This window comes from Polistes dominula, unplaced genomic scaffold, assembly GCF_049000335.1.
Source record: "Polistes dominula isolate Pdom_NZ unplaced genomic scaffold, Pdom_raw_medaka contig_24, whole genome shotgun sequence".
Lineage (NCBI taxonomy): Eukaryota > Metazoa > Arthropoda > Insecta > Hymenoptera > Vespidae > Polistes > Polistes dominula.
The window spans coordinates 286654-301492 of NW_028301150.1; the positions used below are offsets into that span (position 1 = coordinate 286654).

Consider the following 14839-nt stretch of genomic DNA (forward strand, 5'->3'; position numbering starts at 1 on the left):
ATTTATTGTTATATCGCAATAACGAATTTTTGTTCTGTTCTTCCAAAATTCGTTATCCTTTGAAATTCATTCATTTTTGGAAAGTTGCTATCGATATAATAGAGGAGATTAGATTTCCGCCGGAAGGCCTTTTTTTTCATAGAGACGCGCGTAATGGTATTGACTGTGACGTGTGAAATCGATTTTAATTTGACGAATAACGCCGACGGTAACAAATTGACAGCTAGTCGAATAAATATCGGATTTTTGTTTTTATTGGTAGGACGGGGGCATATGCAATGAAAAGAGGTGAGAAGAGAACGTAAAGTGGGGTGGGCTGTGGAAAAGAAGCGAAATGCGAATTCGATGCAGTGCGAAAAACACTTAGAGAGAGAGAGAGAGAGAGAGAGAGAGAGAGAGAGAGAGAGAGAGAGAGAGAGAGAGACGATCGAACGGGAATGGAAAATGGATCCTAACGAGATCCCGGAGGAAATCTCGGAAGCGAAATAACGACACTGTCATCGGCTCGTGTTTTCAACCACCCACCCACTCTACGCTCTTCGACCAATCGAAAACTTTTTAAAAGAATCTCTCTCTCTCTCTCTCTCTCTCTCTCTCTTTCTTTAGGTGTTATCCAATTTCGTTTATTTTTCTATCGCTTGTGTTGAAAGTCAACTTCTCTTATCTCGCGGAAAAGAAAATGAATAATAATTCTCGATACTTCATCGTGGTCGGTTGAAAAAAAGAAAGACAAGTCATTTGCATGCACCCTTCGGAAGCCATTACCGTGTTTTACGTGTCATATTAACGAACAATATAATCTTTCCTTTTATCTTTTTCAATATGTCAGGAGGAATAATAAATTTGACGAATAATTTACAATGATAGGATAAACTTGAATGGTGCATATGTTCGCGCATATTCATTCGCGTGTACGCGCGCGAATCACGTCTTTCTCAAGGGACGTCGCTGATCTTGTGTGTCAGTCTCTCGTCATTATAGTTACGTACCTGAAAGGGTGACTGACTCACTGAAAATAGATATAAAGAGAAGGAGAGATGTATAGAAGAAGCTCGCACACGGTCGACGCGTCCCTTTTCACCGTGTAGAGAGAACATTTCACGAGGCACTTTGAAATCTCTCGAAGGGGAAGGCAATGTTTGCTCTTTCATGTTGCACGTCAAACTTCTTATCGTTAGGAGCCTTGAATAACGTCAGTAAAGTTACCTAGCCAAGAGAGGGAGAGAGAGAAAATGAGAGAGAGAGAGAGAGAGAGAGAGTCAAGTTATTGTTTTCCCCATCTTCGTTTTGTGGCCTGCTAAGAGAAACTTCGGAAAACTTAATTACCAACGTGTTACCCGTCGTGAAACTTTAATCAGGTCTTATATTACTAATGATAATTACAATACGGGGATCCTGTGACTCCTTTTTTTTATTTCTCGTCCTTTTTATCCATCTGTGTTTTCCAATTCTTTTCGCGTTTTATTTATATCTCTCGTACGTGTCTTCGATTCGTACCAAGTTTATCGTATTTGTAAGAATACAGGGATGAAATGAAAGAAAAATAAGACTATATCGTGTTGAAATCGTTTTGGAAGACATTATCTGTAGAATTTCTTGCGAAATCGTTTAAAGCACGGTAGAACGGTAAACGAGTATTAAGAAAAAAAGTGTCCTATTCTTTAGATGCATTCTAGCCAGCGAAAGCAAAGTTTTCTCGATAACGGCAGCTGGAATCGATACAGAAGAAAATAGTTTGGACGATCTATCTATAAAGAAAGAGGAAAAGAGAGTTCTTCTTCTTCTTCTTCTTCTTCTTCTTCCTTCTTTCTTTCTCGTCCTCCACCTTCTCATCCTCCACCTTCTCGTCCTCATCTCCCCTCATCTTCCTTTTCCTTTTCCTTTTCCTTTTCTCGCAGATTCCTCGGTGGAAGCACGGATTAAACTCGTTTTACATTGTGGGCGATGTAATACATACGAAACTCGATGGCTTCTCGGAGAAAAGTTGGTAGGAGATCACGTAACAGAGTGAGAGAGAAAGAGAGAAGGAAAAACTCGAACCTTTTTCGCGGATCACGTTCGCGACTTACTGCTTTCTAGGGGGATCTTATCGAGCAAGACGAGGCCGAGTTAACAACCCCAAAGGAAAGGGACGTTCCTTTCATCTCCCCTTTCATCGGGTACCTTCATGTGTACCGAGTTATCATTAATTTCCGAACAGTCTTCTGAAAGGATACCTATCTCTGATAAAGTTTACATTTTTTGCCATCACCATCACTTCTCTATCAGATTTTCTAATTTTTTAAACTTTTTTCTTCTTTTTACATTATCATTTATCATTTAACAATTATATTTTTCATGAAAAATGTATCTATGTTGTTTAGAAAAAAGGAAAAGCTATTTGACAAGAAGAGAAGAAAAATTGAAAGGTATTGAAAGGTTAAAGCATTTCGTACAAACGAATACGCAACGATAGGAAAAATATTTTGGTAAAGCCGGTCAAGTTGTCGAGCCGCTATTATCCTCGTAACTGGCATCGGTAAGCCCATAGCAGTTTTAAAATCCGAGCTCTGCGATACGCGTCGTGCACAGTCACCATTCGTACCATCAGCACACACCAACCATCAAAGCTTCCGCACTCGCAGTGGTCTTTACCTAGTGAATGTGTACCATCCACTTCCTGTACGCGAGGCTTATAAACCCTAGTGGTGCTATACCTATACGTTTCTCCATTGAAACGGGAATGTTTACTTTTCAAATGGATTCTCCTGTATGCATTATACACACAACAAAGTACCTTCCTGTATCGAAGGCACGTAGAAGAAGAAGAGTAAAATTCTTCTCCCCTTTTTTTTCCAACTCAATGCAGTCTGCTATTCGTATGCCAATCTTTTCTTATATTCTCTTTTATCGAATTAAACATAGAAGTTGTGAAAAAATGGACACACAGAGAAGGATCGAATTTTGTTCTTTTCTTTATTCATTGAAAGGAAACTTTGCAATCCTCTTCAACTTCCGTTGGCATAACATGTAGCTTCTCATTTCAATCGGAAATAAAATGACAGTTTATCGACTTGCAAGTAGTCAATAATAATTGAAATGTATGATGATACAATGTCTTTATTGATAACTCTTGATTTCAAGTAATCTTGATTTAAAGAGAAAACACGTTAATTTAGATATCGAAGGGAAAGTTTAAGACCAATATTGATAAAATTTCAAGTTGAACTTCTTCCGCCCCAGTAAGCGCTATTTAAGAATTTCAAATGGTACCCTCTATCTCGTAATACATCATTTTAAAGGCAATAAAAATTTGCCTTTAACTAAGTTTACAAAAAATTAAATAGAGTTTTCTCCTTTACGCTATATAATCACAAAATCATTTATTTTGGGTGGCATTAAATTTCAATAAAATTCACTTTGCCGAGTGTTTGAAATGCTAATTTTTGGAATCAAAAAATAAATGTTGATTAACTTTACATCCCTGGGATTTACTTATAAATTGTCGTTTTTTTTTTTTTTTTCTAATTTTGACGATAAGCGTAAGTTTTCGTTAAGAAGAACATCTTCTCTAATAATCCGCCGATAATTAGAGCTCTTGGATGAAAAAGGTTTCCTCGATTCAACAACATTCGTGTCTTTTCGGGTCTTTAGGTACTTTTAATCACCATCAGTCTGATTCAAGAGATTTAATTAAACCGTTACCGATGCGTTTACTTCCTACCATTCTCTCGGAAGCTTTGCCTTGGAGAGATAATTCCATCCCTCACGGAACTTTTTCGTCCGAGTGAGAGTATTATTATCCTCGAGAGGCGGCCGAGAGGATTATCCGAAAGAATCCTTCCGTTCACGACCTTGACGTAGCTTCCAGGCAGGCAGGCAGGCAGGCAGGCAGACACTAGCTCGTCATTTTCTTTCTCTCTCCCTTTGATAGAAAGTTAGAAAGAGAGTTAGAGAGAAAGAGATACTCTGGATTCTCTTTTCGTTGATAGAAGTACGGACGACGAGTTCGAGCATACGCTCGACCTGTGATTCGTTTCTACACCGACTCTTGGGAAAGCAAACACTCGGTGGTGGTCGCAGATTCCTAACGAGATCCGACAAGAGACTCGATGAGATCTTACGTCCCACGCGAACATTTTCTATCTTCCTCTCTATCCTTTCAGAAACATCCTGTTCGTTTTCTGCTGCCTACGACGTTCATCCTTATCCTTCTTTTTTCGATTCATTTATTGTCTCTTTTTTCATTCCTCTCCTCTCTCTCTTTATCCTCACCCTTTTGTCTCGATTTCAAACTTCAATATTTCATCTTCTCTCCGTCCACTTTCTTCTTTCTTTTGATTCTTCGTCGTTCGGTCTCATTGTTTTTGTCCACTTTTAATATACGCCTAGAAAATCTTGATTACTTCCACTTGCATCTCAGCTCTCACATTTTCTTTTTTCTTTTTCTTTTTTTTTTTTTGAAATGAAAACTTTTTTAGAATGAGAGTGATTTCAATCAATAAATTTAACATTTGTGTTTTTTATTTGAAGATTCTCAACATCTACTAGCTCTTTTCCTATCTCTCGAATGAACGAGAAGCTTTCAAGACGATTCGTCATCGTGAAAAACGGAGGAAAAGGCTAAGGAGTAGCCTCTAAAAGAGGAGAACGCATGTTCGCTAGCAAGTACGGTTCGTTAAGGGCGGAACCCATCTTCTTCCTTCTCTTGTCTGTTTCTCCCACTCTCTCTCTCTCTTAGCACACACACACATATATATATATATATATATATACACACACGTAGATTCTCTCTTCTCTAGTTTGGCCAAGCCGAAGAGAAAGTTGGGAACTTTCAGGGAAAACTTTAGCGTGGTGTGGTTCGAGAGAAAAAAAAAAGAAAAAGTAAAAGGGGAGGAAGAGACATAGTGGCTAGAAGAGGGGGGTTAAGTGTGGAATTTAATGCTACGAAGAAGAGGAAGTAGGAGAGGTTGTTGCCGGAAATGCGAGCGAACCAACGATTGCCGATTGCTCTCCCTCTCTCTTTCTTTCTTTCTTTCAGTTATATTCTCTTTCTTATCTGATTGTTTTTTTTTGTCTTCTATTTCTTTTTCTTTTTCTTTCTATTTCTCAATTTCCACATCGGCCAAGCAAAAGGAACATTCTCGTTGGAAGTTTAAAGTAAACGTTACTACTCGGCTCCGTTTACCCTTGCCATTTGCATATGATCAGAAAGAGAGAAAACGGGCTATCTCGTCCTTCCGTACCTTAACCATTTTAATACCCACCGTAAAAGCGAGAAGAGGAGAAAGTCGAGGTGGAGAACACTCGGTGCGAATTTTCAACGATAAAATTAAGCTCTCGATATATATATATATATATACGTTCATCTATACAGAATGTGTTACATAACTCGGAACGTTTGAAAAATTTTCCTTGTTTTTGGTGATACTAAAATTTGGCAATTGATATTTATCGTCATTTATTTATTCTTAATTAGAACGAAAAATATCGTTCATTCGTAAATTTGGAAGCAAAATTGTCTTAGCATAGGTATAAATAGTCAAACTAAAACAGACAATAGGATGTTCGAATCACAAATATCTTTTTCTCCACCTCTTCTCTCGTTTTATCGTCTCTGCAAAGAACGATACGACGTGTCTTGATTCTTTTTTTTAGAGTTTCTTTTCGTTTCTCTTTTTTTATCCATTCGAATGCATTCCCTAAAAATCTTGTTCTCAGTCTCTACGGTATACTACCACGAATACCAAAGAATTTTGGTGGATATTCAAGAACTAGGAAACCGGCTTAAAAAATCCATAGCGGATTTGCCCGTTGGAACGTTAATCCTTAAATCTTAATGTTGTTTTTTCTTTTTTATTACTTTTTAAAGTTTCCCTATCTTCTTTATCGACTGTAATCCGAAGAGAAACCTTTTAGGATCTAACGGAAGGAGAACGGAGGATCCATTCGAAATGTAATTAATTATTACGAAAGCTAGTCTTTCTAATCCGCATTATTGAACGTTAGATAGTTATATATATATACCTATATATTCGTATAGCAATTCTCTTGAAATTCTTTCATTTGTACGAAGAAATTTATAGATATGCTTTAAACGATTGATCGTGTTAAATGAAATTTAATTGGAACGTAAACTGATCAAGATTTTCTTGTTGTTTTTTTTTTTTTTTTTCAGAAAGATGAACCTCCTTCAACGTGTTCGTAGTCGCTTGAAAAAAGACTGGAAGAGATGATAGAGTAGAAGTGGAGGAGGAGAAGGACGTTTCGTGGTTCTAGTTGGTGGGTTTATTAATTAAGGGTAAGTACACGACTTTCGACCCCAATATAGCTACTTTGCTTCAGGCTGTGTGGTTGTCTTACTGTGAGAATCTTCAAAGAGAAAGGGAGAGGGAGAGGGAGAGGGAGATTAGGTATCCCTATAACATGCACTCGCTATACTACTGTATATTCTTAGTAGCAACGTTACAAAATAGCAAATAATTTTTCTTTCATAATTTAACGTAGAAAAAATATTTTCTTCCTACATAACGGATACACGTTAGCCTAGTTACGCTACGCGGTTAAGAATGCTCTTTGTTAGCTCGCATTAGCGACTACCATAAAATCAGCTTTTCTTGGGATAAAGAGAAAAGTATATAGCGAGATATTTTGCATGGATACCATCGTTGAGTTTCAAGGGATTTGCGCGAGAATCTATTGTGTATATTTTCGTCTTGCACAATACTTTTGCCTTTACTTTTGCATATACAGAAAATAGATAAGTGCTTTGTAACTGAAATCAGATCTAACTTTTTTATTTTTTACTTTATCCGCAATTTTTTTTTCTTCTTCTTTATTTTTCTCTAAACAAATTTTTGTTTGATACTAGAACTCTAACATACATACAAACAACTCTTTGAATTCTCCGAGATAGTTTCGATCAATTCATGGGGATCGTTGCGAAATATCTTAGTTAACCTTTAAAATTTGTCAATTTTATTTTTCTTTCTTTCGGTTGGTACGTTCGTTCGTTCGTTCGTTCATTCGTTCGTTGGTTCGTTCGTTCGTTCGTTCGTTCGTTCGTTCGTTCGTTGGAAAAGTTAATTATACCTCAAAGCTCGGGAATCCACAGCCTCCTGTAACGAGGTTAATTTGGCCGAGTAAAACGGAAAGTTTCACTCTCTTTGTCGTGCCCAGACGTACGGAGACTGAACTCTTATTCCTCTCAAGCCACTCTAATACTAGGACTGGTACTCTACTACTAGTAGTACATACCACTATCACAATCATCATCGGTTCGCAAACTTCAATTTTCTTTTTGTCACGGCATTACACAAATGCATATATATATATATATAAGTAGTTCCGATAGAATGGTGAGAAACCAAGGACGCAAGGTACCAACTCGTTCCCGTTTCGAGTGGCCTTTTTACACCTTGTTCTCTCACGGCGAAACGAGCGTTCGTGCCCTGGCTTTAATTATAAAGTATCCGGGGGGTTGTTGGCGCTCTAGTGTGTACGAGCCTTTGATCATTTTCCACCCTTGCTTTTCCTCTCTTTTTTCTTTTTTCTTTTTTTCGAGTCATATTATGACGACGACGACGACGACGACGACGACGACGACGACGACGACGACGACGACGACGTCGACGTTGTCGGCGGCGAGGACGATTTTCCCTTAATACCACCGCTGTTATTTTCTTCTCAACATTTTTCATTTCTTTTCAACGTCAACCGAACGCTTCCGGCTTTCATAAATCCTGCAAGCGTAATTAAGAGATTCGAATTAATTCTAAGCGTACTTTACGCATGGCTAACGTTTATACATACGTTGCCAAGCCGATCGTTTAACGCATTATCAATTTCTCTCTATCTCTCTCTCTCTTTCTCTCTCTTCCTCTCTCGTATTTCTGGATAATCGCTCTAGCTCGTTTCGTAATTTCACGATATTGAATCATTTTACCGGATAGAAAGGATCAACGATAGTGGTTGTATTGGTCGTTCGACTGATCCACACGAATATTACGATAGAAATGTTCGACGGAACAAAAATCCCGATCCAATCTTCGGATTTTCTATGCTCTCAATATTTTTCATATTACATGCTTAACTCATTTCTTTTCTTCCCTTTTTTTCTTTTATCTTCTTTTTTTTAGGTATGATCAACTAGGACAAAGAGACGCGCATATTTCCTTGCGATTAAATCATCCTCGTTAAGGTAGAATTAGCCTTTCCGTAATGGCACGAATTTATGTTCTCAAAGGATGAATTTTGGGGTAGAAAAATATTCTGTGATAGATAAACGTATTTCTTCTTTTTTAAATAAAGTTCATCGTTTGAACAACGAGTGAATAGATAAATGGGACAGTGGAGAGGATGGATATATTGCTGTAGAATGTTGAGAAGTGAAATTATTTTTTTTTTGCTCTCTCTTTGTCGCACTTACACACACAAACACACACATACCCTCTCTTTCGGTGGATTTTTACGAGAGGTCTCGAATATGCTCGAGGCGAAGACGGCGGAAGCACGTCTTACGCGTGCACCGGCATACACGCATGCATGCATATTCATAGGGACACAGAGGCAAAGGGTCATTACGAAAAGTCCTGCCACGGAAAATGTTTTAGAAGTCGCCTACGTACGCTCTTTTTTTTCTACTACTCATCTCCTAGTATTTTTTTTTCTCTCTTTTCTTTTTCTTTTTTTTTTTTTTTCGACCAACCTAGGTATTCGCCTACCGTTGCGTTTTTTTTCGCAAGCGAAGCTTTCGCGAGAGAACCTTTTCAATTTTCGTTCCTCGTGCATATACTAACTATGTACGTGCATTTTAATGACGGAGATTGTTACCCACTACAATGGTGGCAACACTGCCGCCGCCGACGACGACGACGACAACGACGACGACGACGACGACGACGACGACGACGAGCTGGTGGTTGTCTTCTTCTTCCTTTTTCATTTTTTTTTTTTTTTGTCAGCGAGCATTAACCCTTGACCCCGAGCACTTAGCTAGTAAGAAGGAAGATAGCTCGATGGTAATTTTTTGTTGCTTTTTCTATCCCTTTTAGAGTTAATCGATAAAAGAAAAATGTATTTTTTAAGGTTAAAAATCATTCGCGAATGTATTCGCGTTAATTCGATAAGGTGAAAAGAGGAGTAACGTTAGTAACGTAAAGTTGGAATGAATCGTCATTGTCACCTAAGATATCTCCGAGCTCCGATCTCTCTTTCGTAGCAAGCAAGCAAGTAAGCAAGCAAGCAAGCAAGCAAGCAAACGAGGAAGGAAAAAAGGGCAGCTTTGGGTGGTAGTAGGGTGAGAGTAGTAAAGAGAGAAGAGATTCGAGAAGAGTATGTTTGCATGTCTCTAGTGTGCTGGTTTTTCGTCGTCGTTTCGAGAAGCCACTCGTCGTCCGTGTCTAATCATCGAACTCGCTTCTCGTTACAAAGACTAACCTCTTTTTTCTTTTGACTTTCTTTTTTTTTCTTTTTTCTTCTTGAAGTAAAACCCTTAGTAAGCGGCATATAAAAGGAAGAAGGAACATTGGCCATCGTCGTCGGTCGACGACCGAGAATCTTAAAGAGGGAAAAAATAAAAGAAGGGTCGAGAAAGCTGGCAAATCCCTCTTTAGTTAAAATGCGTGGTACGGAGCACAAGCAAACCCTCTCTCGAACGGTTAACGTGCATGCTCGGCTGACCACCACACTAGACGGCGATGGTAATCCATAGGATCGGCTTCCAGTCGCGTGCCGGAAATTACAATTCGCGCTGGATTCCAGTCTCGGAAAGGTCTCTTAGGATCTACGCGTTGTAGGTACAACTACGTGTACTATTCGATAACCAGACCAACTATACTTTTACCAATGATAAAGCATACCCACACAAGAATCAAAAGCTATTTCTACATTGAATTACATTTTATAAACTAATCGATTTATTTTAATGGATCCTGTCATTTTCACTCAATTTATTATTCATTCATTATTTAATGGTGCCCCGAGGGCAGGTGACACTTTATGTATAGTATATTGTTGATAATGTCGGTAAGATTATTTTTTGACTTCCGCTAGTAGTAGACTATATCGATTTAAACTTTTCTATTGTATAATTAATTGCCTATTTTAAGAGGTTTTAAATATATATACAATATTTTAGTTTTCTCTCGTTAATGGTTTTAGAGGGTAGTATCGTTAATAAAGTATGAAAATATGTTTTATTTTTCTTCCAGGCACGAAACTCGATTACCTCGAGATTGATTTTTATTTTTAGCATTAACAAGATTACATTCTAAAATTAAATACACGATATGAATGTAAACATAAAATTGATAACAGGATTATAAAACCACAAGCGATTAACTGATTGTTTTTTCATTTCAAGTATACCGCCAGTTAAAAGATTCAAATAACTAAATTAATTTTCCAGAAAGAAGATATTTTTCAGGAACAAAATGAATACCTTTTTAAATAACCGAGGTAGATTTACTTGATTTTTTTTTTTTGAAACCAAGGAATGAGTATTTTTCTTCAAATTTCCCTTTCGTCAAAAAACACCGCTTCTATTTTTAACGACCTCCTGACGTATTCCGGACATCCTGGCAATTAGTTTTTCCAGTACTTCTAATTTAATATTTTTTCATGCACTTGCAAAAATGTACCAGTAGAAAAGTTCGTAAACCGAGTTGTATAAACTATAAAAGAGCTGGTGCTGTTAATGCGTTATGAACATCAGAATATGTGTAATTAACTGTCAACAATTTTGATGGCAACTCGGCAAATGATTGTAAACGTGCGTAGATGATGATTTTTGGAAGAAATCGATAAGTACGGTTAGAGGATGGGGCAAACTGGTATGTAAGATTACATCGGAAAGTTTGGAATCGTTTATAAACGTCTGCCAAGCTTAGCATACTCCGCGCGTTGCCAGTAATCCGTCGGATTGGGTTACAGTCGCGTGCTTGGAAACCGTAATGTGCTTGCCTCCATGATACAGCAGCCGTGTCAAGCACGGATTTCATAAGGATCAAGGATTACTGCGATGACACGTACCGTTAAAAACTCTTTCTCTCTTTCTTTTGCCCGATTATTTTTCTCATCGCATAACGAACAGAGTAAAACGAGAGAAAATCTTAGGTTTATGGTCCTCGCGTCGCATCTGACAGATTTTCTTTCATATAACATCATTTTTATTTAATTTATGTTAATTAAAATGTAGATGCTTCGCTAAATAAGCAGATTTATGATTGCTTTGACATTAAGTATGAAATTAGAATTATTTAATAATTAATGTATAATTTATTTAAAAGTACGGAAATGAAAGAAAAGAAAAAAAGAAAAGGAGAATGAAAATCGTTCCATTAGCAAATCTATATAGAAAATAAGGAAAGCAATCGGTTTAAGTGATTCAACCAGTTTAGTAGTAAACGCTGGTACGACCATTTCGTGACTTTTCTACTGAGAAAATGATCGCTCTTGCGAAACACTATTCGGATGCAAATTTGGGGCCGTTTTACGTAGAAAATTGAGAAGAGATTTAAGAAAGGGACGACGGTTTTGCCGATGATGATTCTTCGTCACGAAAACTTTCTCTCTCATAAGTTGTCAAAAAAAAATCCTCGTCGCGTGACAAACCACAATTCTTAAAGTTAATTTCGATAGGGGGAAAGAAAAAAGGCGAGTGCGTTTCTCTGTTTCTGTGAATATTGAATATCGTGTGGCTTGTTAAGCGGGGGGGGGGGGGCGGGGACGTGGGCGTGGGGCGGGGAGTGTGCTACAAAAAGGAAGGGAAACGAAAGGGAAAAAATCAAAGATTTAGGCGCTTTTCTCGATTGCTCACGATAGCAATCTCCTCGGATTCGAGTTTCTACTTACTTTACGAACGAATGAACGAATGAACGAACGAACGAACGAACGAATGAACGAACGATTTCTCCTCACGAAGCGATTAATTTTCGATGCAACGTTATAGGGAAGCCAATGCCTATTCACGGACTCACGTCACGAGCGACGTTCATTCTTCTTTAATGGAAAAAACAACTCCTCGTGCTCTTTTGTAGAGTGGACAACGTTGACTCCTCTTGTCTCGTCTTCCTTTCTTTCCTTTCTCTCAGTTTTTTCTTTCTTCTTGTCTTATTTTTCTTTTTAAGCCTTTTTCTAAAAAAAAAAAAAAAAAACTAAACGGAAACGCAAAACGAGTATTTCCTCAAAAGAGCGAGTTTTAATTACTCGTTGTTTGGCTGCGAAAGAGAGAAAGATGTAGTTATAAAAACAGTAGCAGCAGCAGCTGGCCCTGGTATTGGTGTTGGTGCTGGTGCTGGTGCTGGTACTGGGCTGTGCTGTGATGGTGCTACTGCTGGTGCTTCTAACCTTCAGTCTTTATTCTTTTATCCTTTTCTCGCTCGGAGGGACAAATCGTTGAATAAGATTTTTCCTCGGCGCAGATCGTCTTTCAAAAAGAGGTGAGGGCGTATATGTCTCTCGTGAGAGAAAGAATAAAAAGAAAAAAAAAAGGGGGAAGAGGAAAAGAAAGAAATTCGCAAGAGTCGCAGAGGGAGAAAGAGAGAGAGAAGTAAAACGAGGAAATGAAAGAAAGCGATGTAAAAGACGAGAAGTCGTTTAAAAGTCGGCTAAAAATATTTCTACCTTTTATTTTCATCCTAGTCCCGGACATTGGACGTGTCTCGGTCGGAAAGGCGTTATTATTTCCCGTTGTCGTTGACATTCTTACAGGTACAACGAAACGTAGTCATTTCATTCTCAATTTCTTTTCCATTAATCAACAAAAATAATAAGTGGGAAAGAAAGAGAGAGAGACAGAGAGAGAGAGAGAAAAGTAGACAAATTTATTTTATACGGTCTGATAACGAATAACATATTTTTGTATGTATTGGATAAGACTCGCTTAAAATAATAATTCACTTAAATAACTCGATTACTATTTCAGATAGAACAAATTTGTATTAGTCAAAGTTTTGTGAGTCTATTGTTTAAAAAAAAAAAAAAACTTTGAAAGTAAGTCAAAAAATGAAAGCAAGAGTTTGATTGAAAGCAAATTGTTTTCATGTTAAACTGAAAACTTTTCAACATACTCGTGTATATACATTTACTTTCTTTTTTATTCTGATAAAAAAGATTAGAGAGAGAGAGAGAGAGAGAGAGAGAAGATATTTATAAGACGTTGCACAGGTGGTATAAAAACATTACTTTAGAAAGATAGATCGATTTTTCGTTGCATTCGATGAAAATGTAATACCGAATCCAATTTTCTTCTCTTCGTGGTAAAAGGAAATACGAATGAGGACATCCTTTGCTTCTGTATCGCATTGATAATTCGATTTGAATTCTTCTTCGGTAGCAAACTCATTTTGACGATAGATGACAACGTTACGAAAGATTTCTATTTTATAGGAAAGTAAGTAAGTATCAAATGATGGATGACAAAAAGATGAATGAAGAAACCTATAATTGGGATACATAATCTGCACACGTTAGTGTGCGTGCCACCAGAACGTTTTCAAAACTTGTCGTATTTTCAAAGTTCAAGTTTTCTCGAGAATTTTAGATGTAGGATTATACCAGAATAATAGAACGAAAGCAGATGTTACTACTCCTTATATATATTTTTTTTCTTTTCGTTTCGTTTCTTGTTTTACAACACCACCCAACGATGTGTATAATTCGACTAAATATCGATAGAAAATGTGTAGAAAATCGTTAAGATTTGTCTTCGAAATCGTTTTATCTTTACGTCACGTAAAGAAATTTAATAACGATTTGTCGAGTAGAACTCGTATCAATTTCTTTCATCCCCGGTATATTTTACCGAGTATTAGGAGAAAAGTCTCTAACTAATGGATGTATTTCTCGTCTCGCTAAAAGGTAGTGCGAAAGAATTTTTATTTTCTACGTGTAGAAATTCTCGATCGAAAGAGAGAAATAAATACAAATTGTTTCATTATTTTTTTCGATTTGTTATTTCCATGTCCACTCGATTTTTGAGAGTTCATCAAATCTTTGATAATTTTGTCCACGCTTTGGCATCTTATTTATCAACTGTCAAGCACTTTTGAACCCAGCTAAAACTCTTTTCGTTTCCCTCTTTATAAATCTCGTCGATAGATCGAAGCTAAAAAAGTCGAAAAAGTCGAAAAAGTCGAAAACTCTTAATATAAACAGCAAGAACTTTCTTTCCAGTTTCTTCCACTCTCTTGGACTTTTTTAATGTCCTTTTCGTTTTATTACCAAAGCCATCTCTCTCCTTCTCCTCCTCCTCCTCCTCCTCCTCCTCCTCCTCCTCCTCCTTCTCAAATAGATGGATTTTCAATTTTCGATTTTCTTGGATTCGAACCACACGTGACGAGTGACAGCCTCGCGACGCGTTTAGATTGGCTTGGGGAGAACAAAGTTCCTATTTCAATGCAAAACTTAAATAAGTTTCTTTTTTTTTATTTATATATTTTGTTTACTCATATTTGTATCTTTCGTAAAAAAAAAAAAAATGATGGAATTGACAGGGTAGCGATTTTATCCTCAACTTAAATTTCACAGAATCCGTAAATAATAGGACGTGAATGTGAAAGCGATAACAGGACTCGAAGGACTTATTTTTCTTGAAAGAAGAAACCTGTTTTTTTTTTTTTTTTTTTTTTTTTTGTTAAAAAGCACGAGAGAGCAAGTTCTCTTTTCTCTTTTATTCCAGGGGTTGTATCTTTCAGGACGAGACAGTTATGGCCACCTGTATCGATTTTTCATCTTTTGTCGGAGAAAGTACACCACGATGGGGGACACTCAGAGAACCGACTAGAAACGCACGAAGGTGTCGTAACGTTTCGCTTTTACGATCTCGTAGAAAGAGTAAAAAGAAGAAGTAGGGGAAGTG

General features: G+C 37.3%; 1 protein-coding gene and 1 long non-coding RNA gene across 2 annotated transcripts in view; one reads left to right on the plus strand and one right to left on the minus strand.

Annotated features, from left to right (window-relative positions):
- The window catches only part of LOC107069200 (disintegrin and metalloproteinase domain-containing protein 10), a 113229-nt gene that overhangs the window by 37324 nt on the left and 61066 nt on the right, over window positions 1-14839 (minus strand). The gene's annotated exons all lie outside the window — the stretch shown is intronic.
- Window positions 1-14839, plus strand: part of LOC149030763 (uncharacterized) — a 53845-nt gene that overhangs the window by 9990 nt on the left and 29016 nt on the right. Inside the window, exon 2 of the long non-coding RNA XR_016178320.1 lies at window positions 6158-6280. This is a non-coding gene — a long non-coding RNA (uncharacterized LOC149030763). The remainder of the gene's footprint in view (window positions 1-6157; window positions 6281-14839) is intronic.